Raw genomic sequence first — 26875 nt, 5'->3', positions numbered from 1 at the left:
GATTTTTAAAATTTCCGGCAAAAACTATTCGTTTGAAAAACATAACTTTCACAACTTTTCATCAAAAATTATTAAAGCCCGAGAAAAACTGTGACAGCGAAAAGTTTTCGCGTCCACAGTGACAGCGAAAAGTTTATGGGATGATTACTATGATCCGCCTCTTGGTTGTAACTTTTTTGTATTCATCAATTTTTTTTTTTTTTAATTTATATTTATTCAAATTTCTTTTCCATGTACATTCATTCAGTTAAAATATTATTGAGTGTCCAATCACAAACGATGACTTTTCACCTCAATTTTAAATACTAGCAACTTTCATTTACAGTTAAACCTCGCATATGCACCTCATATGGGGGTTTCTTATGCGAAGCACGCATATGCGAGGTACAGGGCTTATGGGAATTTGGCTATATGGGAGACATGGGCTATATTTTTATAAAAAATCAACTAAACTATACAAATTTATACTGTTTTGGAATCGTTATGAAGTCAGCTATACAGCTACACCAAATTTACATGGTTTACGATGTTCTAGGTTATCCGAAACTTCGTCAAGTTAAGGCCTATGTGTTCAACGCCGTACAAGTATGAGGTAGGCGATTTGACTGTGGTTTTTGACCACAGATCATATCCGGATAGCCTCAAGGAGGTTCAGGGACTAGTCTACCGATATGTGGAAATGTTCTGGGTCTTCTGTGGAGTCCCGAGAGCTACGCCTGAAGGGTCTACCGCCGTAACAAGGCAGAGGTCGGTGTTTTTTGACCTCAGATCATATCCAGATAGACTCAGGGAGTTTTAGGGACTAGTCTACCGATATGTGGTGATGTTCTGTGTCTTCTGTAGAGTCCCGGGAGGTACGTCCGATGGGTCTACCGCCGTAACACGGCAGAGGTCGGTAGTTTTAGACCTCAGTTCATATCCAGATAGACTCAGGGAGGTCAGGGACTAGTCTACCGGTATGTGGTGATGTTCTGGGTCTTCTGTAGAGTCCCAGGAGGTACGTCCGATAGGTCTACCGCCGTAACAAGGCAGAGGTCGATGGTTTTTGACCTTAGATCATATCCAGATAGACTCTGGGAGGTTCAGGGACTAGTCTACCGATATGTGGAGATGTTCTGGGTCTTCTATAGAGTCCCGGGAGTTACGACCGACGGGTCTACCGCCGTAACAAAGCAGAGGTCGATGGTTTTTGACCTTAGATCATATCCAGATATCCTCAGGGTGGTTCAGGGACTAGTCTACCGACTTCTGGTAATGTGCTGAGTCTTCTGTAAAGTCCCGGGAGCTACGGTCAATGGGTCTACCGCCGTAACAAGGCAGAGGTCGGTGGATTTTGACCTCAGATCATATCCGTATAGCCTCAGGAAGGTTCAGGGACTAGTCTACCGATGTGTGATGATGTTTTGGGTCTTCTGTAGAGTCCCGGGAATTGCGGTCAATGGGTCGACCGCCGTAGCATGGCAGGGGTCGGTGGATTTTGACCTAAGATCATATTCAGATAGCCTCAGGGAGATTAAGGGACTAGTCTACCGATGTGTGGTGATGTTCTGGGTCTTCTGTAGAGTTCCAGGAGTTACGGTCAATGAGTCTACCACCGAAATAAGGCAGGGGTCACTGGATTTTGATCTTAGATCATATCCGGATAGCCTCAGGACGGTTCAGGGACTAGTCTACCGATGTGTTATGATCTTTTGGGTCTTCTGTAGAGTCCTGGAAGTAACGGCCCTGAGGCTATTAGGATATGATCTGAGATCAAAAATCACAGACCTGTATCTTGTTACGGCGGTAGACCCATTGGCCGTAACTCCCGGGATCTTACAAAAGACCTATCACATCGGTAGACTAGCCCCAGAACCTCCCTGAGGCTATCCGGATATGATCTGAGGTCAAAAACCTCCGACCTCTATCTTGTTACGGTGGTAGACCCAATATCGGTAGACTAGTTACGGCTGTAGACCCATTGACCGTTACTCCCGGGACTCTACAGAAGACCCAGAACATCACCACATACCGGTAGACTAGTCCCTGAACCTCCCTGAGGCTATCCGGATATGATCTGAGGTCTAAAACTACCGACCTCTGCCGTGTTACGGCGGTAGACCCATCGGACGTACCTCCCGGGACTCTACAGAAGACCCAGAACATCACCACATATCGGTAGACTAGTCCCTGAACCTCCCTGAGGCTATCCGGATATGATCTGTGGTCAAAAACCACAGTCAAATCGCCTACCTCATACTTGTACGGCGTTGAACACATAGGCCTTAACTTGACAAAGTTTCGGATAACCTAGAACATCGTAAACCATGTAAATTTGGTGTAGCTGTATAGCTGACTTCATAACGATTCCAAAACAGTATAAATTTGTATAGTTTAGTTGATTTTTTATAAAAATATAGCCCATGTCTCCCATATAGCCAAATTCCCATAAGCCCTGTACCTCGCATATGCAACTCTTGCGACAAAACCGAATCAGGTGGAATGACTCGTATATGCAAAGTTGCATATGCGAGGCGCTCTTATACGAGGTTTAATTTATTCATGAAATATTGTAGCTTTCGCTATTCAGTGATTTCAAATGTAGGAGGTCCTACATGTACAAAAGGGAAAAGGGATACCTTAAAACTAACTTATAAACTATATAAAGAGCGGATCAATGCAGCTGAAGACTGCAATGATTTTTGTCGAAATGCATCAATTATCTTATTGGACATAACATCCAAAGTGTCAACTTCGGCTAATTGATGAAGTTCACTGGTGCTGAACCAGGGAGGAAGTTTCAGAATCATTTTCAGAATTTTGTTCTGAATCCTCTGAAGTTTTTCTTCCTGGTTAAGCAACAGCTTGTCCAGATCGGCACAGCATAAAGCATGGCAGGTCTGAAAATTTGTTTATAAATTAACAGTTTATTCTTGAGACAAAGTCTAGAATTCCTGTTTATAAGTGGATACAAACATTTAATATATTTGTTACATTTAACCTGGATACTTTCAATGTGATCCTTGTAAGTAAGGTTTTGTCAAAACCAAGTCCAAGATATTTCACTTGATCCTCCCACTTTAAATTTACCTCATTCATCTTTATAATGTGATGACTTTTGGTTTAAGAAAATCAGCCCTTGGTTTGTGAGGGAAAATAATAAGTTGAGTTTTGCAGCATTTGGAGTAATTTTCCATTCTTTCAAATAAGAATTGAAAATATCCAAGCTTTTTGTAATCTTCTTGTGATGACACGAAGGCTTCTGCCTTTGGCGGAGATGCTTGTGTCATCAGCAAAAGTGATTTCTGACATCCTGGGGCAAATCAGGCAAGTCAGAAGTAAAAATATTGTATAAAATTGGACCCAAAATGCTTCCTTGAGGGACGCCAGCACGTACAGGTAGTTGATCAGATTTGCTATTCTGATAACATACCTGCAGAGTACGATCCGTCAAATAATTTTGAATAATTTTCACGATATAAATCGGAAAATTAAACCTTTTCAATTTCGCAATCAAACCTTTATGCCAAACACTGTCAAATGCTTTTTCTATGTCTAGAAGAGCAGCGCCAGTAGAATAGCCCTCAGATTTGTTGCTTCGAATTAAATTTGAAACTCTCAACAACTGATGAGTAGTTGAATGCCCAAGGCGAAATCCAAACTGCTCATCAGCGAAAATTGAATTTTCATTAATGTGCGTCATCATTCTATTAAGAATTATTCTTTCGAATAATTTACTAATAGATGAAAGCAAACTAATGGGCCGATAGCTTGAGGCTTCAGCAGGATTTTTATCCGGTTTCAAAATCGGAATTACTTTGGCATTTTTCCAACTACTGGGAAAATATGCCAAATCAAAACATTTGTTGAAAATTTTGACCAAGCAACTTAAAGTTGCTTCTGGTAATTTTTAATTAAAATGTAAAAATGCCATCCTCACCAGGGGCTTTCATATTTTTAAATTTTTGATAATAGATTTTATTTCATTCAGATCCGTATTAAAAACTTCATCTGATGAAAATTCTTGTTCAACAATATTCTGAAATTCTATTGAAATTTGATTTTCAATAGGACTCAAAACATTCAAGTTGAAATTATGAGCACTCTCAAACTGCTGAGCAAGTTTTTGAGCTTTTTCCCATTAGTTAATAGAATATTATCACCATCTTTTAAAGAAGGGATGGGTTTTGAGGTTTCTTAAGAACCTTTGAAAGTTTCCAAAAGGTTTGGAATAAGGTTTAATTTGTTCGACATCTCTTGCGAACTTTTCATTTCGCAGGAGAGTGAATCTGTGGTCAATAACCTTTTGCAAATCTTTTGAATTCGCTTCAGTGCAGGATCACGAGAACGTTGATACTGTCTTCGGCGAACATTTTTCAGACGAATCAGAAGCTGAAGATCGTCATCAATAATGGGAGAATCAAATTTGACTTGGACTTTAGGAATAGCAATATTCCTAGCATCCAAAATTGCATTAGTTAAAGATTCCAAGGCTGAATCAATATCAGCTTTGGTTTCTAAAACAAAATCATGATTTAAATTATTCTCAATATGATGCTGATACCTGTCCCAATTAGCTTTGTGGTAATTAAACACAGAACTATTGGGTCTGGTAACTGCTTCATGAGAAAGTGAAAAAGTTACTGGAAGATGATCAGAATCAAAATCAGCATGAGTCACTAAAGGACCACAATACTGACTTTGATTTGTCAACACCAAATCAATTGTTGATGGATTTCTAACAGAAGAAAAGCAAGTTGGCCCATTCGGGTATAAAACCGAATAAAGACCAGAAGTGCAATCTCTGAACAGAATTTTACCATTGGAATTTACTTTTGAATTATTCCAAGATTGGTGTTTGGCATTAAAATCACCGATGATCAAAAATCGAGATCTATGCCGAGTAAGTTTATTCAAATCCCCTTTGAAATAATTTTTATTTTCCCAGTGCATTGGAATGGCAAATATGCAGCTGCAATCATAATTTTCCCAAAAGAAGTTTCAAGTTCAATGCCCAAACTTTCAATAACTTTTAACTTAAAGTCACGTAACGTGCTATAAGTCATACTACGGTGGATAACTATTGCAACTCCACCGCCATTTCGATTCATTCGGTTATTAGTTATAACTTTATAATCTGGATCACTTTTCAAATAAGTGCCAGTTTTTAAAATGTTTCGGTTATAACAGCAACATGCACGTTATGAACTCGTAAAAGTTGAAAAATTCATTTTCTTTCGCTTTTAAAGAGCGAGCATTAAAATTCATAATATTGATGGAATTACTTAGATCCATGATTAAACTTCAGGGTAAGAACAACATCATTCGCAAATTTTAATCCAATCTGGATTGCTTCCATCATGGATGTAGCATTACTCATTGTTTGAATCAAACCAAACAGTGAGTTTTGCAAAAAGTCATTTTTCAAACGTAACATCGCCGAGATCAGAAGATCCCAAAGCGTTGCCAGCAGAAAAATTTTCAAATGAGATTTGAGGTACCTGCCCAATTTCAGAAAGATTGGTAGAGGATTTAAAATTCGTGGATGAACCCGAAACGACGTTAGCATAAGAAATGCCATTGTTGTTACCTAACTTTTCCACGGTAGGGGTATTTCTAGATTGTTCGAGTGAGACAGCACGAACGTTTGATTTAAAGATGCAGGTACAACCTGACTTTGAGAAAATTTCGGTTTGGATTTCGGCTGATGCTTAGCACGAGAATCCAAAACCTTTTTCTGATGGGGCAATCCCAGAAATTTGATTTGTGATTTCCACCACAATTTGCACATTTAAATTGGGTGACTTCTTTCACGGGACAATTGTCCTTGTCGTGAGAAGAATCCCCGCAAACCATGCATTTTGGAACCATGGCGCAATGATCAGTACCGTGACCGAATGCCTGGCAACGCCGGCACTGGGTCAGATTCTGGCCATTACCGCCATGTTTCTTAAAATGCTCCCACTTTACCCGTACATGGAACAAAAACTGAACTTTGTCCAAAAGTTTCAAATTGTTGATTTCATTTCTGTTGAAATGAATCAGATAAAATTGTGAAGTCAAACCAAAGCGAGAAATATTCCCGTTTGATTTTTTCTTCATTGGTATTACTTGGGATGGGGCAAAGCCAAGCAACACCTTAAGTTCGTTTTTGATCTCATCCACCGACAAGTCGTTGGAGAGACCTTTCAAGACCGCCTTGAATGGCCGAGCATTCTTGGTCTCATACGTGTAGAAATTGTGTTTGTGGTTTTTCAAATAACCAACAAAAGTTTGGTGATCTTGTAAAGATTCCGTCAACAAGCGACATTCTCCTCTTCGACCAAGCTGGAACGAAACCTTCAAATTGCAAGTTTCCTTGCAATTCTTCAGTTGCGTTCGAAAGCTGGCCAAATCGGAGACGGAAGTCACAACAATTGGCGGAGCCTTTACTCGTTTCTCGACGGCAGAAGGCTCAGTACGAGGAGAAGGTTCTTGTCATCAGTTTCGGATAAAACACCGAAACTGTTTGTCAATGGAATTGGAGGATTGACCTCACATTCAGAATCAGAATCAGACCTCAGAAGAGGCTGTTTTCTTTTTCTGTTTCCGTTAGCCGGTTTAGCGTTCAAACGCTTCACCGACGTAACGACCAAATCTTCAGAAGATTTGCGTTTACCTTTGTTTTGACGCATTTTGCAAGCAAAGTTCTCTTAAAAAGATGGCTTCGTTTGTAAAATACAACAAAATTTCAGGCGGGGTTAGTCTTGAAAAGACTGTTTAGAATTTTGGAAAATAACTCAGGTAGTCTTTAAAAAGACTGTGAATTTTGTTTTGAAATAACTCTGAGCTTAGGTAGTAAAAAATACCGCAGCTCTAGTGTCCGTTCACCACGAAGGTTCGCAAGACACTGATTTTGTATTCATCAAAAATCAACACTATGTTCAGCAAAGTTGTACGATTTGGTGTGTTGAAATTTGAAATTAAATATGTCTTTATTGAACTTTATTATAATAATTACATTTCATTAACATTCTAAGTGGTATGGCTAAATGCTCTTCATCTTTGTTATATTTTTCGTTTTCTTATTAACTGTTCACATTCATTTATTTACTTCAAATTGTTTTACATTTTTGCATTGAATCGAATACATTTGGGTAAAAAAGAAAAAAAATCACTTTAACAACTAATCCTAACTTAAAACTAAAAAAGCAAATTCATTGAAATATTCAAAATCATTAGAACGAGTAAACTACGAACTGTATTTTAAGATAAATCCTCCAAGCGTTCTTACTTGTTCCGCACGAGTTTTGCAACGACGCAGTGTTGTTGTCATCTCGATGAAAATGTTCAGAAGTTCTTGTGGTGAAAACAGGTCACTGCTGCCTTCACCCGTTGATGTTGGTTGGTTTTCCCTCGGTTGCTGACTGAAGCCAGGAGGTGTTATATTCTCAGCAACTTTTTGCCGCTGATTCAACGGCAATGGCTGCAGATTTGGAACCACTCGAACAGATCCCGCTCCAGGTGACGCCAAAGCAGCAAAATCCACGTCCGTGAAAGTTGGTAGTGTTTTGCGACGATTTGGTTGGTGCCTCGTCGTCGCTTGCTACCGAATTTTCACAAACTCAGCACGTTTTGGGCAGCTTCGATTCTTGGTCGAATGGTCGCCGCCGCAATTGCAGCATTTGGCTCCAATGTTCTCGTTGATTGTTTCGCAAGCTTGAGTTTTGTGCTCACCTCCGCAGGTTGCACAACGACTCTTGATGAAACAGTTCCTTCCACCGTGCCCAAACTGCAAACAGTTCGAACATTGCGTCACGTCACGGTGCACTGGACGATAACGTTCCCAAGTCACGATGATGTTGAAAATTGCCCGAACTGCTTTCAGCTCAGACGGCGTTGTCGATCTTTCTCGAGATGAACCAGGTACAGTTGATCACGATACTTGATGTCCTTGTTGTGTCTCGTCATCTTGAAGACTTCGATCACGTTCAACTTAAGAGTTTTTAGCTCTTCTTTCAGCACACTCACATCCATGTCATACAGGCCTCGGAGGACCTGTTTCATGAGGCGTTTACCTGGATCGTCATGGCTTTAGTATTCAATCTTTGTGTTGTTCAGGAAATCCCGAACGTAGTTGTAATCCTTTCTGGTAGGTAGCAGAATTTTGAGTCCATCAGCACACAAGCGAATGGAAGCTCGTAAAGCATCAGATTTGATAAACCCGGTCAGCCACTTTCGCACCGAATCCGATGACGATGTTTTCACAAAAATGGGTGGCAACTTTTCCCGTCGTTCAAATTCTTCCTTCTCGCTCACGTCCACAGGGAGGGTAGCGAACTGGTTTCCAGAAATTTTTGATCGTCCTTGCTCAAACTTCCTGGCTTTGCAGGCAGCACTTCGGCATTCTTAAGCTTCTTCAAATATGCCGATCCTGCTGGTGAGGACCGCCTCTTTTTCTTGCCGTGAGGCATTTTTTGCACTTTTTAGCACTTTTTTGGTTTGTGAGGGACGCACGTCTGACTCGCTTCTCTGCTGATCGCAGACTCGATTTGGTGTGTTCTAAAAGTCCTTCACACACAACTTTATCTAAGGTACGTTATCCATTAGTGGACCCCTTTCCTATCGTGAACCCTCTGAAGGGTTTTTGATGAAAAATTCAATAAAATCACAATTTCAAGCGTGTTGTTGCCTACAAATCTTTTATTTGACATGTTCAGCATCATTTATATCAATGTTGACTGATATTGAATTGTCCTTTTTACCAAAATAAGTGTTTTGAGTTCGGCATCAGAAATCAGCATGGCCACTAGCATTTTCACAACAAAACTGCAATTAAATTTTATGATTGAATTAACTATTCAATCATTTTTGACTGATTATTTAACTTCAGCAAGTCGAAACAATGTAATTTTAAGGAACTTCACTAAAATAAAGCGAAGAACTGCTCATTTTCGAGCAAAAATTAGGGGTCCAATATAGGAAAACGAAAATCAAACTTTTCCAAAAGTGGACCCTGTTAATTAAACCTTCAAAAATAAAGAAAACTGTGTATTTAAGCAAAAGTTTCTCTTAAACATACAATAAATGCTTGTTGTTATCAACCTAAACGCATATTTTTTTCAATTATGAGTATAAATATAGCTGTTTCGTGTTAAAAGTAGCAAAAATGCTGAAGCCGTAAAAAATTTAATTAATCAAAACTATAGTCAATTGTACATAACTGAAGCATCATAATTGCAGTTTGAAATGATATTTAATAATCATTAATCAAGAACAAAACATTTTTTTAAATAAACATGCATGGTTTTATCAGCAACTGTAAACAAATCCATTTATGTAATTAATATGAAAAAATGTGCATCAAAACTACTTTTTTAAAATTATTTTTATGTTTACAGTGATTTTTGAAACGTTTTCTCGTGTTTGGCCGGCATCGTTGTTTCGCACGGGAGAAAAAGGAAGAAAAAAGTTATTTTGAAAGAAGCTGGCCAGTCTCTTTTTTTTTTTTTAATTTATATTTATTCCAATTTCTTTTCCATGTACATTCATTCAGTTAAAATATTATTGAGTGTCCAATCACAAACGATGACTTTTCACCTCAATTTTAAATACCAGCAACTTTCATTTATTCATGAAATATTGTAGCTTTCGCTATTCAGTGATTTCAAATGTAGGAGGTCCTACATGTACAAAAGGGAAAAGGGATACCTTAAAACTAACTTATAAACTATATAAAGAGCGGATCAATGCAGCTGAAGACTGCAATGATTTTTGTCGAAATGCATCAATTATCTTATTGGACATAACATCCAAAGTGTCAACTTCGGCTAATTGATGAAGTTCACTGGTGCTGAACCAGGAGGAAGTTTCAGAATCATTTTCAGAATTTTGTTCTGAATCCTCTGAAGTTTTTTCTTCCTGGTTAAGCAACAGCTTGTCCAGATCGGCACAGCATAAAGCATGGCAGGTCTGAAAATTTGTTTATAAATTAACAGTTTATTCTTGAGACAAAGTCTAGAATTCCTGTTTATAAGTGGATACAAACATTTAATATATTTGTTACATTTAACCTGGATACTTTCAATGTGATCCTTGTAAGTAAGGTTTTGTCAAAACCAAGTCCAAGATATTTCACTTGATCCTCCCACTTTAAATTTACCTCATTCATCTTTATAATGTGATGACTTTTGGTTTAAGAAAATCAGCCCTTGGTTTGTGAGGGAAAATAATAAGTTGAGTTTTGCAGCATTTGGAGTAATTTTCCATTCTTTCAAATAAGAATTGAAAATATCCAAGCTTTTTGTAATCTTCTTGTGATGACACGAAGGCTTCTGCCTTTGGCGGAGATGCTTGTGTCATCAGCAAAAAGTGATTTCTGACATCCTGGGGGCAAATCAGGCAAGTCAGAAGTAAAAATATTGTATAAAATTGGACCCAAAATGCTTCCTTGAGGGACGCCAGCACGTACAGGTAGTTGATCAGATTTGCTATTCTGATAACATACCTGCAGAGTACGATCCGTCAAATAATTTTGAATAATTTTCACGATATAAATCGGAAAATTAAACCTTTTCAATTTCGCAATCAAACCTTTATGCCAAACACTGTCAAATGCTTTTTCTATGTCTAGAAGAGCAGCGCCAGTAGAATAGCCCTCAGATTTGTTGCTTCGAATTAAATTTGAAACTCTCAACAACTGATGAGTAGTTGAATGCCCAAGGCGAAATCCAAACTGCTCATCAGCGAAAATTGAATTTTCATTAATGTGCGTCATCATTCTATTAAGAATTATTCTTTCGAATAATTTACTAATAGATGAAAGCAAACTAATGGGCCGATAGCTTGAGGCTTCAGCAGGATTTTTATCCGGTTTCAAAATCGGAATTACTTTGGCATTTTTCCAACTACTGGGAAAATATGCCAAATCAAAACATTTGTTGAAAATTTTGACCAAGCAACTTAAAGTTGCTTCTGGTAATTTTTAATTAAAATGTAAAAATGCCATCCTCACCAGGGGCTTTCATATTTTTAAATTTTTTGATAATAGATTTTATTTCATTCAGATCCGTATTAAAAACTTCATCTGATGAAAATTCTTGTTCAACAATATTCTGAAATTCTATTGAAATTTGATTTTCAATAGGACTCAAAACATTCAAGTTGAAATTATGAGCACTCTCAAACTGCTGAGCAAGTTTTTGAGCTTTTTCCCCATTAGTTAATAGAATATTATCACCATCTTTTAAAGAAGGGATGGGTTTTTGAGGTTTCTTAAGAACCTTTGAAAGTTTCCAAAAAGGTTTGGAATAAGGTTTAATTTGTTCGACATCTCTTGCGAACTTTTCATTTGAATCTGTGGCCAATAACCTTTTGCAAATCTTTTTGAATTCGCTTCAGTGCAGGATCACGAGAACGTTGATACTGTCTTCGGCGAACATTTTTCAGACGAATCAGAAGCTGAAGATCGTCATCAATAATGGGAGAATCAAATTTGACTTGGACTTTAGGAATAGCAATATTCCTAGCATCCAAAATTGCATTAGTTAAAGATTCCAAGGCTGAATCAATATCAGCTTTGGTTTCTAAAACAAAATCATGATTTAAATTATTCTCAATATGATGCTGATACCTGTCCCAATTAGCTTTGTGGTAATTAAACACAGAACTATTGGGTCTGGTAACTGCTTCATGAGAAAGTGAAAAAGTTACTGGAAGATGATCAGAATCAAAATCAGCATGAGTCACTAAAGGACCACAATACTGACTTTGATTTGTCAACACCAAATCAATTGTTGATGGATTTCTAACAGAAGAAAAGCAAGTTGGCCCATTCGGGTATAAAACCGAATAAAGACCAGAAGTGCAATCTCTGAACAGAATTTTACCATTGGAATTTACTTTTGAATTATTCCAAGATTGGTGTTTGGCATTAAAATCACCGATGATCAAAAATCGAGATCTATGCCGAGTAAGTTTATTCAAATCCCCTTTGAAATAATTTTTATTTTCCCCAGTGCATTGGAATGGCAAATATGCAGCTGCAATCATAATTTTCCCAAAAGAAGTTTCAAGTTCAATGCCCAAACTTTCAATAACTTTTAACTTAAAGTCACGTAACGTGCTATAAGTCATACTACGGTGGATAACTATTGCAACTCCACCGCCATTTCGATTCATTCGGTTATTAGTTATAACTTTATAATCTGGATCACTTTTCAAATAAGTGCCAGTTTTTAAAATGTTTCGGTTATAACAGCAACATGCACGTTATGAACTCGTAAAAGTTGAAAAATTCATTTTCTTTCGCTTTTAAAGAGCGAGCATTAAAATTCATAATATTGATGGAATTACTTAGATCCATGATTAAACTTCAGGGTAAGAACAACATCATTCGCAAATTTTAATCCAATCTGGATTGCTTCCATCATGGATGTAGCATTACTCATTGTTTGAATCAAACCAAACAGTGAGTTTTGCAAAAAGTCATTTTTCAAACGTAACATCACCGAGATCAGAAGATCCCAAAGCGTTGCCAGCAGAAAAATTTTCAAATGAGATTTGAGGTACCTGCCCAATTTCAGAAAGATTGGTAGAGGATTTAAAATTCGTGGATGAACCCGAAACGACGTTAGCATAAGAAATGCCATTGTTGTTACCTAACTTTTCCACGGTAGGGGTATTTCTAGCATTGTTCGAGTGAGACAGCACGAACGTTTGATTTAAAGATGCAGGTACAACCTGACTTTGAGAAAATTTCGGTTTGGATTTCGGCTGATGCTTAGCACGAGAATCCAAAACCTTTTTCTGATGGGGCAATCCCAGAAATTTGATTTGTGATTTCCACCACAATTTGCACATTTAAATTGGGTGACTTCTTTCACGGGACAATTGTCCTTGTCGTGAGAAGAATCCCCGCAAACCATGCATTTTGGAACCATGGCGCAATGATCAGTACCGTGACCGAATGCCTGGCAACGCCGGCACTGGGTCAGATTCTGGCCATTACCGCCATGTTTCTTAAAATGCTCCCACTTTACCCGTACATGGAACAAAAACTGAACTTTGTCCAAAAGTTTCAAATTGTTGATTTCATTTCTGTTGAAATGAATCAGATAAAATTGTGAAGTCAAACCAAAGCGAGAAATATTCCCGTTTGATTTTTTCTTCATTGGTATTACTTGGGATGGGGCAAAGCCAAGCAACACCTTAAGTTCGTTTTTGATCTCATCCACCGACAAGTCGTTGGAGAGACCTTTCAAGACCGCCTTGAATGGCCGAGCATTCTTGGTCTCATACGTGTAGAAATTGTGTTTGTGGTTTTTCAAATAACCAACAAAAGTTTGGTGATCTTGTAAAGATTCCGTCAACAAGCGACATTCTCCTCTTCGACCAAGCTGGAACGAAACCTTCAAATTGCAAGTTTCCTTGCAATTCTTCAGTTGCGTTCGAAAGCTGGCCAAATCGGAGACGGAAGTCACAACAATTGGCGGAGCCTTTACTCGTTTCTCGACGGCAGAAGGCTCAGTACGAGAAGAAGGTTCTTGTCATCAGTTTCGGATAAAACACCGAAACTGTTTGTCAATGGAATTGGAGGATTGACCTCACATTCAGAATCAGAATCAGACCTCAGAAGAGGCTGTTTTCTTTTTCTGTTTCCGTTAGCCGGTTTAGCGTTCAAACGCTTCACCGACGTAACGACCAAATCTTCAGAAGATTTGCGTTTACCTTTGTTTTGACGCATTTTGCAAGCAAAGTTCTCTTAAAAGATGGCTTCGTTTGTAAAATACAACAAAATTTCAGGCGGGGTTAGTCTTGAAAAGACTGTTTAGAATTTTGGAAAATAACTCAGGTAGTCAAACATTTTGTTACAAAAGCCAAACATTTTGCTACAAAAGCTCATGAAAAGATGATTTCTATAAAAGTTATATAACAAATACTATTACGAAAATAAAAAAGGCGCAAAAGTATGTACACCTTTCCAAAATTAACATAAATAATGTTATTTGTTGACAAATCACCATAAATCTAGTCTCCCAACTCCAAATAGGCATCCTTGACTGATTAAAAAAAGAATTTGGATTGAATATAAAGTTTACTAACTACTTAGTATAAAAGTTTATATAACTCTGGAAATTCTATATAAAACTTATCTAAACTTAATTTTGAAAACTTTTAATTCAACTAAATGTCAATATATTACCATATAATTGCTAAATAAACATTTTGGAGTGGGTATAACACCGTTTTGGGGTATTTGTATCGATAGAATAGATTTTTCGTTGGAATTTCGTACCAACCCGGAATTACGTCGTAGGAAAATCCGCCGGCATCCGAACCGGTCCACGATTCACAAGTCAACCTATGTGGAATCGGAAAGGGCATAAAATTTCCGATCTTTTGATACCCAAACATCTACGTTTTCTTTAAAACCTACGTTTTTAAATACCTAGGCAAAAAGTAAGTTTGATCCACGAGAACAAAATTACGAAATTCCATACATTTTTGGCAGGTTGCTCAAACGAAACCATAACAACGTTTTTGCTTAGGTATTTAAAAACGTAGGTTTTAAAGAAAACCTAGATGTTTGGGTATCAAAAGATCGGAAATTTTATGCCCTTTCCGATTCCACATAGGTTAACTTGTGAATCGTGGACCGGTTCGATGCCGGCGGATTTTCCTACGACGTAATTCCGGGTTGGTACGAAATTCCAACGAAAAATCTATTCTATCGATACAAATACCCCCAAAACGGTGTTATACCCACTTCAAAATGTTTATTTAGCAATTATATGGTAATATATTGACATTTAGTTGAATTAAAAGTTTGCAAAATTAAGTTTAGATAAGTTTTATATAGAATTTCCAGAGTTATATAAACTTTTATACTAAGTAGTTAGTAAACTTTATATTCAATCCAAATTCTTTTTTTAATCAGTCAAGGATGCCTATTTGGAGTTGGGAGACTGGATTTATGGTGATAGCAACAAATAACATTATTTATGTTAATTTTTCGAAAGGTGTACAAACTTTTTTTGCACCTTTTTTATTTTCGTAATTTTATTTGTTATATAACTTTTTATAGAAATCATCTTTTCATGAGCTTTTTGTAGCAAAATGTTTGGCATGAGTTTCTGAACAAAACGTAGTACTAGGTTCCTGTCAAACTTTAAATTTTTTACATGTTTCATCACAAAATGTGCATAGTGCCCAAGGGGTGTAAATACTTTTTTTACATACTGTACATAAACTAACGACACTTACTAAAACAGCAAGGGAACCATCAGGAGCATTTGTATTTTAAATGAACCATATATCATCAAATTGCTTAAATTAACGAATCTTTCTAAAACAGCATGGGAACCATCTGGTGCATTTAGATTTTAATTTACTGCTATTTTTTACAGCTTCCGGGAATCATCTTGATTATATTTATATTTATTTTATTTACTATATTTATAATATTTATTATTATTATTATTATTATTACAAAACTATATGCTCATTAGATAATACACTACAGACTACCATTTACACTTACAAACATCCAAATCATTTAATACATTACGCATTAAACCATTTTCATCGGCCCGATGAAATTCCTCTAACCTCCATTCCAAACCTCCCAAAAATATTCCGTTCACTTTTAAAAATCGCATGGGTTCCCTGCACTTTTGCCACTAGTGAACAACAAAAACATCCCCTCCCAAATCCCCACGGGACTGTATGGGCGTAGCCTTGGAGCACAGTGTGGAAATTTCCGTTCTTAGATATTTTTGGTTGTACCGGGCAGCAATCAAATTGTCTAAGAATATTGAATTGACCATTGCACTATGGGGTTTCAGGCGGCCATAAATCGAAAAACTGACATACTCTAATTAATTTTTTGGTATTTTTTTTCGAAAATAAACATTCTAACTAAGAAAAATCCCGAGTTTGAAAGTTGTAGGTTCAAAATTCACTGAATTGCAGACCTTCAAAGGCGAAAGTGGTAAGAAAAAACATGTTTTTTGACAAAAAAATGATTATATTCAGAAAGGTAATTGATTCAACTTTTCAATAATATTTTACAAAACATACTTTTACAGGCTAAAAAAATAACAAAAATCAAAAAAGATGGATTTTTATTCAAAATTTAGTTTTTTTTTCAACTTTGTTAATCGAGTACTTTTTTTGTGTGCATTTGTGCGATCTGAAAATTTTGCAGCTTAAAATTTGAACCATGTCCTAACTTGTCTCCAAATTTCAAAGTGCACTTATGTGCACTTTTTGAGTTATGCCATTTTGAACATTTTGATTCATGCAAGGAAATTAATGATTTCGCGTATACGCTTGGTTAAAATCACATTATTTACCTGTGGAGGCAGAAATGACGTACCTGCTATGTATGTTTTGAAATTGATTTGATATTCATGACTTTGTTGGTACTTAGGTACGTTTAATAAAATTAGAAATTCCTATTCTAAGTATTTTACAGAAACGATTCGTCGAATATTCGTATCAGTTCGTTGTTGTGTTCTTTTGAAAGTATGGATAATAATACCGTAGTGTCCCTGTACGATATAACGAAGCACTATTCTGAAAACGTGAGAACTGCTTTCGAGTATATTTGTAAGAATTACAACATTGCAGAACCATCACATGATCAACTCAGGAAAAAACTACGCATGTTTTTCTGTAGCTCGTGATAGCAAAACCCCCAGTGAATTATTGCGCAGTTTGCACTTTACTAGAGTCTTGCCTCAATAATTTCTTCACAGTACCGTCAACTGGGGCGAATCGGGACACATGGGGCGAATTGGGACAGCAGTTTTAACCAAGTCAGAGCACAAAAATTTAATTTTCTGGTTGGTTTCGGATAGAACAGACTCAGACCAACAAAATGTGTACACCCATTTCCAAATTTAAAACCTGTAAGTGCTCTAAACACTGCTGTCCCTATTCAGACTGTAGTCCCGATTCGCCCCAGATGACGGTACCTTTTTATCACAGTGATTTTTCATCACACTTCCTGAGCTTACCATAGCAACTTTGTTTTTGTTTGTTTTGAATTTCCAATTACGACAGATTTTGTAAAAGAGAGCTTGTTTATTTCAGTGAAAGAACTAGTGGAATCTACTACAAATGTGATGAAATCAGCGTGATTAGAACCGCTGTCTGAGTTCTTGAAAGATCCCGTCGTAAATTTTAGTGGTTTTGGTATTTTAGAGCTTAATAAATGTGTTCGTGTTCAAGGCTTATCACATGATTTATTTCAGACCAGTGACCAGTGCCCTTCAATGGCACATGTCCAGGGAACTTCTTGACGACCTCCTGTCCTGTAAGATCCTCCAGTTTTATTACGGTTATGTGAAGCAGAACCATTCCTTTCGGATAAGATGAAATCCCAAATACAAGATACTAGATGGTTCGAAGAAGACGATTACGACTGCTTAGTCCGGCTGGGGAATTTTGGTCCAATAATGTCAATATACAGACTTCTTTCGTCCAAAATGTGTTGTTTTTTAAATATAATATTGCTGAATTTACAGCCAAATCCACATAATTTCAATTATCCTTCACCCAAAACTGGGCAGCAATCGTTCGAGTAATAGCACCGTTTACGGACTCAGCAAACACAGCTCGAGGTGGTCGATAGAATTATGCTCGTGCTCGTGCTTATTAAAAAAAAAAAAACTCGTATGTTTCAACAACGAGAATCGAGCCAGGAACCTTTAACAGACCATCTCAATGACTTAACTGTCTCGGCCACCACAGCTTGGTAACTAGATTGTGGTCAAAAGTCGATGCATTACACTTTTTTTGTTTTGATGGTGTGATGAAAAATCAGTTTGCCAACTGTGATGAAAATTTTCCCGCAGCACTCTACTACGGTGCAAATTGCGCAAAGTTGACAGTTCTCAGTCCTGCAAAGCAGTGTGATGAAAAAATCTAGGCCTAGCACGATTGACACAAAATTCTAGGAATAGGGGGGATGGCGTCGCTATTTTTTGACCACATTTTCCACTTTTGCTCATCGAAACCGACTACTTTATCGACTTCATTTTGCTGGGCGAGATAGGACGCCGTCTATTTTTAGACGATGACTCAGCACTTTTACACTCTCGCGCTTAAAAAAAACCAGGTGGCAGCACGATGTAACGCCACGTCCCTATTGCTGCAAGGCGCAATATATTATAGCGATCCCCGAATGAATTTTGCCCCCAAGCCAACGCACACTAGGGGAAAGTGGGGCAAGTGTAACAAGCTAAAGAAATGCTCATTATAACCCATTAAAAAGTTTAAAAATCTGTCGGATTTTATTATAATCATCTTATTCTAGGGCTTGACTAAGACTTTGTCAGAGCAAGTTTTAAAAAAAGTCCTGTTTTTTAATGTAAAAAATTGATTTTAAAATTTTTGATTTTCCGTACGTTCTACTCAACTAGTGGAGCAAGACGAACAACCCGTTGGGGCAAGAGGAACAATGCATGAAAAAACATGTTAATTTGCTAACAATTGAACTGTTATCACTTAGATACATCAGATTAGAATGTATTTGAAAACTTTCTTTCATTTTTAGATTAAATAATAATATTTTACTAAAATTTTTTTCGTTTTTACAACAAAAAAAAAACTTGGATGATAAATAGTAAACTTTCATAATATCACTATATTTTAAACAGAAATTTTTTTTCACAATTGTTTGTCAGTTTTTAAGTACTTGCATGTACCCTAAGCCTTATTTTGTACTTTCCAAATATTATAAGAAAACAAAGGTTTTGAAAAAACTTCATTAAATCTTCTGCCCCGAGGCGTTTACGTCGTTTTGGCGGTTATGTGGTAGTAGAATCAGCTAATTGCATTGCTAGCAACAATTCCTCATACTGGAAATAATCAATATTGTAAAAATTACGGCCGTACGAGCGATTGTTCCTCTTACCCCATATGGTCGTCTTGCCCCACCTTCCCCTACTAGCCAAGCAGTGCACTGCAAATGATCAGGTAGGAAAACGCGAGTGGCACCGAGGTACCGTGTAGGACTAGCATGCTAAAGATCTGCGGATCGAATCTCGTAGGCCGAAGTATTTTTTTGTAAATAAATAAATTGTAGCTACTGAATTATGCGAACCTCTGAATATACGATTTTTTTGAGTTTCTGGAGTAATTTTGTGGTTTTTTCTAATGTTTTCTGAGGCATCTTTTCACGACTTTCGCGGTAGTTCTATGTTTGGTTCCGCCATTCTGGCTTCTGAAGCGTTCTGGGGAAAGTTGATTGGGGAGATTTTCTACCTGTGATGATAAGAACGGGGCAAGTACAATCTTTTGTTTTCTAGATCTGAGGTATTTTTTTGAGGTTGCGATCTTTTTCTTCCGTTTGTAGCGCCTCGGCTAACCGCCGAGTTCTCGGATGAGTCAGATCGTTCTCAATCGCAAATTTTGGCATCAAGGATACACCCGCCCTGTGGCAGGGTCTCATAGCTGGGCAAAGCAGCACATGATGAATGGTCTCACTCTGGGAGTGGCGCTTAAGCCATTCGTTTAATTACGCCAATGCGATCCGACCGACCGCCTCCGGTTACACGTCTGCAAAGCCAACGATCTCCACGCCGTTGGGTAGCCCCAGTGTCAACACTCCGTCATACATTCCGTTCCACAGAGCTGAACCCAGAATGGATCCCTGCGGAACTCCCGCGGTAACAACAACGGTTTTGTGTCCATCGGCAGTGTCGTAGACCAGCACGCGGTTCTCGAAGTAGCTCTTCAAGATCATGCACAAATAGTCAGGCACCTTCATTTTGTGCAGCGCTGCTGCTATGGCCGCCCAACTCGCACTGTTGAACGCGTTCTTGACGTCAATCGTGACTAGAGGGTGACGATTCTCGAGATTTTCGATTTCCCGGGAATCGAGAGTTGTATTTGGCAATTTCCCGGGAATTCCCGGGACCCGGGAGTTTTTTTTAACTATGCAATTGTGCCAATAATTAAAAAACAAAGTAATAAATTTGTTTCTTTTCAATGAAAAGTTACAATTAATTCAAAATTATTCAATGAAACGGTAATTTAAGTAGGCTCATAACATAGTTCTACTTTTTGATATTTTTTTCTAAATCTGTGAATACGAGTTCATTTCATGAACTTTTTGGGACTCAAAATAGTAGTTGAAAATGTTTACTAATCTTTATTCACACTGAGTGATTTTTCAAAAGTTGCACAAACTTTTTCATGAACTAGACTTAGATTTTTGTGAAGTAAAAAACTAGCTCTTATATATTTTCCCAATATCAGGATTTTTGCAATATGATAAATAACGACTCAAAACAACAATTCAAAGTTCTTTTTCTTTCTTGAGGTCAACTGTTAATATAAAAAGTAAATAATTATGTTATTTTTATTACTATTATTTGGAAAACTCGAATGTTCACAATTAGCGGACCTTAACTTTACAAAGAGTTCTAAAGTTTTTTTATTTCCAAAATGTAATTAAATATTGACATCAAAAAGGAAATTACCTTGATACAGTGAAATCAACTTCAATACTAAGAATTAAAAAAAAAAAACAAAATTATAAGGTTTTCTATGTTCAAGAGAGGATACGGAAATTGAACTTATCTTGAAAAGGTTTTATTCCCTCTTAGAAATAATAAATAATTTTTTTTTCAAAACACTTTAGTTTTTCATTCATTCCTGCTAGACATGATTTAAAGTAACTTTTGGCGTTCACATTTGTTTGGCAACACTCAATTATAGTTATTGGAATTTTTAACAAGTTAAAATTTACACTTTCTTAATAAGAAGATTGCAGAAACAATGATATATTCGAAATTGAATATCGAACATGTAACTCTCAATTTTCTTCGAATTTTTCGAATGTTTTTCCTGATTAGTTTACATAATGTTGCTTTCATATTTATAATTACAAAATTTCCCGGGAGTCTCGACCAAATTTCCCGGGAATCGAGAGGTCCAAAAATGATCGATTTCCCAGGAAATTTTTCCCGGGAATTCCCGCTCGTCACCCTCTACCCCTGCGTTTTTTCCTCCGCGTTTTGTCGGCTTTCTCGACCACTTTCCGGATGGCGTCCACCGTGGATCTCCCTTTACGGAAGCCGAACTGCCTCGCTGCTAAGCCATGCTCGCTCTCCGTGTACTTGGTCAGCCGGTTAAGGATGATCCGTTCCAGAAGCTTTCCGAGGGTGTCCAGCAAACATATAGGCCTATACGATGATGGGTCCCCCGGTGGTTTCCCTGGCTTCGGCAGCAACACGTGCTTTTGAACCTTCCACGGGTCGGGGAAGTGTCCTTCGTCCAGGCATTTCTGCAGGACTGTTCGAAACCTGTCCGGGAATGCTTGAACCGCCGATTTCAGGGCGAAATTCGGGATTCCATCCGGGCCGGGAGCTTTCTTCACCTTCAATCTCTTCGCTACTGCCACAAGTTCTTCGTTGGTGATCAGATGACCTCCGGCGTTGCTACCCCTTTCGTCGTTGTACGGTGTAGGAGGCCATGTCGTTGGGTCATGTCTTGGGAAGAGCCCTTCCACAATGACCTTCATCTTGTCGGGACACGTTTCAGCCACCATCGATGGGCCTCTGATCTTCGCCATCGCGACACGATATGCGCTCCCCCAAGGGTTTGCATCAGCGTCTTGGCATAACTCCTTGAAGCAGTTTGTCTTGCTGCATTTGATCGCTTTCTTGAGCGCGGCCTTTGCAGACCGGTACTCCTCTCTGCACTCCTCTCTAGTTGCTTCGGATCTTGCTCTCTGGACTCGTCTCTGGCGCTGAGGCAACTTGCCCGAAGGGTACCGAGTTCTTCATTCCACCAGTAGGCTGGACGACGACAGTTCCTTGGCTCCAGTCTCCGCGGCATGGTTGTGTCGCATGCTGTCACCAGTTGTGCTGTTAGCACGTCGGAACTCAAGTCTTGGGGACCATCACACCAATGGAGCGCTTCCACGAAGAGACCCTCGTCGAAGTACTGCAGATTCCATTTCCTTCCGTAGGACCGGCTGCTCCTTTCTGGTACAGGGGATCGTCTCCCGATGCTGTACCGGATCGCTTGGTGATCGCTATGGGTATAGTCCTCACTCACCCTCCAGTTCATGTCGGCCGCCAGTCGCGGGTTACAGAACGTAACATCGATAATGGACTCACGACCGTCTTTGCGGAAGGTACTGCTGGTTCCGCGATTCGCCAGCCTAACGTCTAGCTTTGCCAGAGCTTCCATTAGGCTATGCCCCCCTAGCATTGGTGCATCTGCTACCCCACTCGACCGCCCACGCGTTGAAGTCACCTCCGATAACGATCGGGCTTCGTCCGATCAGCATCTGCTGAAACTGCTCCAAGGTCCATCTTGGGGGAGCATAGCAGCTACAGAAGAAGGTTCCGTTTACTTTGGCGATCACGAATCCTTCAAACGCCCTCGAGACCACTTCCTGTATGGGGTACCGCCCCATTACGTGTATCGCCGCCATTCTTGCTGTATCCGCGGCCCAGTTTCCGTTGTCGTGTGGAACTCGGTACGGTTCTGCAATAATTGCCACGTCACACCCCGTCTCCGCGGTCGACTGCCACAGCAGTTGCTGTGCAGTGTCGCAGTGATTGAGGTTCACCTGGGACACCTCCATTACTTTTTGCCCGAGGCCAGCTCCTTATACACCGGGCAATTAAAGCCACCCGTCGCATGGCTATTGCCATCGCCTTCTTTACAGAGCACGCACTTCGGCTTATTTTTGCAGTCTCTTGCCATGTGGCCTTTTCTACCACACCTTCTGCAACTGTTGGTTCGATCGGGACCGTCGCAATTTCTCGCCTGGTGGCCGAAACCCATACAGCGGAAACACCTCGTCATCTGCTGGGTCACTCGAGGGACAGGCCTGAGTGGGCACACCGACCACCCTACTTTGACCTTGCCGGCTTCCAGCAGCTTAGACGCCGAAGGCGTCGATAGTCGGTTCGACGCAATTTGCGTGCCGCCGTAGGCTTTCCTCAACCGGATTGCCATCGGTGTCGTACGGTCATCCAGAAGAACGATCAGCGCATCTTCTAGCTCTTCCTCCGTCGTGATCTCGTCCAGGTTCCTGCACTCAATCGTTGTCTCCGGCGATAGCGCTCTTACCTTCGACTCGTAGCCTACGGCTTTCTCGACGAGGGACTTAAAAGCTGAGCTCTTGACCGCGGGATCATTCTTCAGCTCAAAAAGCATCGCTCCGGTCTGGGTGCGCCTGGTTTTAACCACGTTCTCGCCAAGCTCCTTGAGTTCCGGATCGGTTCGTACTTTCCGGAGGAGGTCCGCGTACGAAACACCTTCCTTCGCCTCGACCACCAAAGCCTCGCCATTATTACGCTCCCTGCGAAACTTGGGTTTTTGGGTGTCCTCGTTCTGCTTCCCTTTTTTCTTCCGCTTCTTTTTCTTGACCTTCTCCCATTCCTTCTCCTTCCCTAGGTCTGGATCTGGCTCCTTCGCTGGGTCCGGACTGTATCCATTCCCCTGCTTCTGCTTCTTTGCGTCCTCCTCCTCTCCAGGCGTTTCCCTGTCCCTTTTTGAGCTTGGGCCGGGCGGCGTTTTCGGTTCTTTCTCCCGTAGCGCTTCCTCCTCCAGTTTTGCGTTCAGCGTTTCTTCGGCTCTTTCAGCTCTAGGGAAAAACGGTCCGCTGCGCCAGTGCCCTGCCGTGACGCAGTAAGGGCAAATTACGTGTGGGGTTCGCCCCTGTGCCCCACAGGCTCCGTTATCAACTGGGAATTTGTTGAACCCCCCCAGCCATGCATCCCTCGACACGGGTCGCGTCACATCTTGGATTCGGGGTTTGGTGAGGTTTTGGGCTAAAACACTTATAGCGGCGTTCGATCGCTTGACAGAGGTGTTTACGGACCCATGTGGTTTTTTCGAAGAAATTGAACAGAGCCCTTGTTCAATTCCGCCACGTCCTAGACATCCTCCCAATGCTGGTCCGGGGGCGATGCAATGAATGTATGCAATCGCCGACAGCTATCCGCCAACTGCAACCCGCCCGGTAGCTGGCAGCTAAGCTCCGCAGGGACCCTCACCTGTCCCCACGGTTCACGTGTGTGTGTGTGTGTGTGTGTGTGTGTGTGTGTGTGTGTGTGTGTGTGTGTGTGTGTGTGTGTGTGTGTGTGTGTGTGTGTGTGTGTGTGTGTGTGTGTGTGTGTGTGTGTCCACAATTCTTGCTAAGTTTTCTCAGCACTGACTGGACCGATTTTGATCAAACCGGTTGCATTCGACTTGGTTTAGGGTCCCATGCATCGCTATTGAATTATTTGAAGTTTTGATAACTAGTTCAAAAGTTAAGTATACAAATGTGTTTTCACATATATCCGGATCTCATTTATATGCATGTAAACGATGTCTGGTTCCATCATCCGACCCATCGTTGGTTAGGTAATCGAAAGACCTTTAAAACGAGTCCACAACATTGAAGATCTGGCAATCCTGTCTCGAGTTGTGACCACATCAGTGATATTTATGTACTTTTTTGAAGCCGGATCACACTTAAATGTATGAAAACGATGTCCGGATCCTTCATCCGAACCATCGTTGGTTAGGTAATCGACCTTTCCATTGAGTCCACAACATTGATGATCTGGCAACCCTGTCTCGAGTTATGACCACATCAGTGATATTTATGTACTTTTTGAAGCCGGCTCTCACTTAAATGTATGCAGCAATTCCCCACGAAAACAGCATGATTCGAATAAGTTCTCCGATCGGGCTCAACATTTTTCTGGGGGTTCCTTGGCCGAAATAATTAGACCTGTATTTTTTTTTTGTTTGGCCATAAGGGTAACCTACGCCGTGTTAGGGTTGTCCGAAAAATGGCAATTTTCGTCATTTTTCGCAAAAAAACACTTTTTTCAAAAAAGCATATCTCTGCAACATTTCATCCGATTTTAGCTGTCTTAGACGCAAAAGAAAGGTTATTAATTTGGCTATTTAGGAAAAATAGTAAGAAGATTCAAAAATCTAGCTAAACATTTAAAAAGGTCGTATGAAAACTTAAAATGCTGTTTTGAAGGTCTCGGGACCAAAGAACCAATGTCTGAAAATATTTTTATCGGATTCCTCGGAAAATTTTACATAACATATCATAAAATGGTGAAGTTATGTTTTCGATTCTCTGAGATACTATTTTTTGAAAATAAAAACTGTGTTTTTGGACGCGCCACGCGCAAAATGGAAAATTGACGAAAACGGAAAAATCGACTTTTTCACTTGAACATTTCAGCGATGACCTATAGATGTTAGGGTACCAAAAGTTGCGTATTTCAATTACGAAAATTCTGTGGCCTTCTGTGGCCGAATGGTTACGGGTTTCGCCTCATAAGTGAAATGTCATGGGTTCTTCTCAGGGTGGCAGCCTTAGGTTTAAGTCCAGAGGTAGCAGCAACCGTATGAGTATAAAACGGTTGCTTCACGTGCTCTTCAAGCATGTGATCGATCTTGGGATATTCTTTCGCGCCTCTTTCCCAAAATACTTTCCTCGTGTCTTCGCATGTAAATAATGCCCAGCCGATCGGTATTGCACTGCAGTCCAGCCACATTGTTCAGATCGGAGCAAAGGGAACACCGCAAATATAGCACCACAAAAGACAATTGTCTTTACAAGACCCCGCGCGGCAAATAATAGCTGCTGGGAATAGCTTGAAAAATGACGATAAAAAATTGTCACCGCGGTTCTAGCGATACATAGCGCACAAGGCACAAGGAAATGAGTTTTACAGCATCTGGATGGAACAGCACTTTCCCTCTCAATAGAGACTGTGTTATAGATCTGGAAATGCTTAAAAACAGTAAAAATGGGTAACACGCCACAAAGAAAAAATGATGGTAATATTCATCAGGAAATGGTGACAGATTTTGTGGCTAAAAAAATGATGAATTTTACCCCAGAAAATGATGAATTTTCATCAGTTTTTGATGAATATTCATCAGGTTCACATTTTTACACATTTTTTATGTAATATTACCCAAAAAAGAGGTAATATTCAACCTACCAAATTTTCAACATTCCAAAATTCAACTTTTTTTTCTGTGTACTAGTGTGTATAGTTCTCGTAATCAGGATTAAGTGGCGTCTTTTGCGTCTAAGACAGCTAAAATCGATTGAAATGGCGCGGAGTTATGATTTTTTGGAAAAAAGTAGTTTTTGCGAAAAATGACGAAAATTGCCATTTTTTGGACCACCCTAACGCCGTGTATGTCATACCGGCTCCGTGGCTTAATGGTTACGGCTTCTGCCTTACAAGCAGAAGGTTTAGGGATCAAATCCCGGCCGGTACCTTTGAAATTTGTAATCAGGATTTTGAACTTTGAATGTGAACAAAAACGAAAATGAATCAGGTGGGATTCAAACTCACACCTCTGGATTGGTGTTCTGGGACGCCATCGTAAGTTTTACACTCTAGCAATGAATTGATCCGTAGTGTTGAAACATGTTATCTTCTCATATTAAATACGCGCTGATCCCTGATTTGCCTGACGGGATTGGAAGTCTAAATATAGATCGAGTTTCCTTCAGATGCTTGCTTCTATGTTTAGGCGGTGCCGAACAATGCCCAGCGACCTCGGAATTGGGCCACAAGGAGCTCTGTCATTCTGAAACGGGTCGTTGGAAGCAGCGCGAGGGCTATCGCCACCTAATAGAGTTATCTACGTGCGCATGTATTGCGTGTACGTACACGAAAAAGATTGAGGTTAAATTTTGTACCCGCAGGCAAAACAAATGGGGTGCTAGTGTGCGTGAGTTCGGGCTTAGATAACTCTATACCCGGGACTGAGATAAGTTGTATCAGCATTCGGCATATACAAAGTCTGATACAAATTATACGTTCCCATAATATCGCTACCGGTTAGCGGGTATTGGATTGGACCACACACACACACACACACACACACACACACACACACACACACACAC

General features: G+C 39.7%; 1 long non-coding RNA gene across 1 annotated transcript; it reads left to right on the top strand.

Moving 5' to 3' along the window:
• The first annotated feature begins 16943 nt into the window (after window positions 1-16943).
• LOC119765252 lies at window positions 16944-17451 on the top strand. Its single transcript, XR_005276598.1, has 2 exons — window positions 16944-17157; window positions 17217-17451. It is a non-coding gene; the product is annotated as an uncharacterized LOC119765252 (long non-coding RNA).
• Window positions 17452-26875: the final 9424 nt, after the last annotated feature.

Source organism: Culex quinquefasciatus, chromosome 1 (genome assembly GCF_015732765.1).
Source record: "Culex quinquefasciatus strain JHB chromosome 1, VPISU_Cqui_1.0_pri_paternal, whole genome shotgun sequence".
NCBI classification, from domain to species: Eukaryota; Metazoa; Arthropoda; class Insecta; order Diptera; family Culicidae; genus Culex; species Culex quinquefasciatus.
This window is presented reverse-complemented; position numbering and strand designations above follow the sequence as displayed.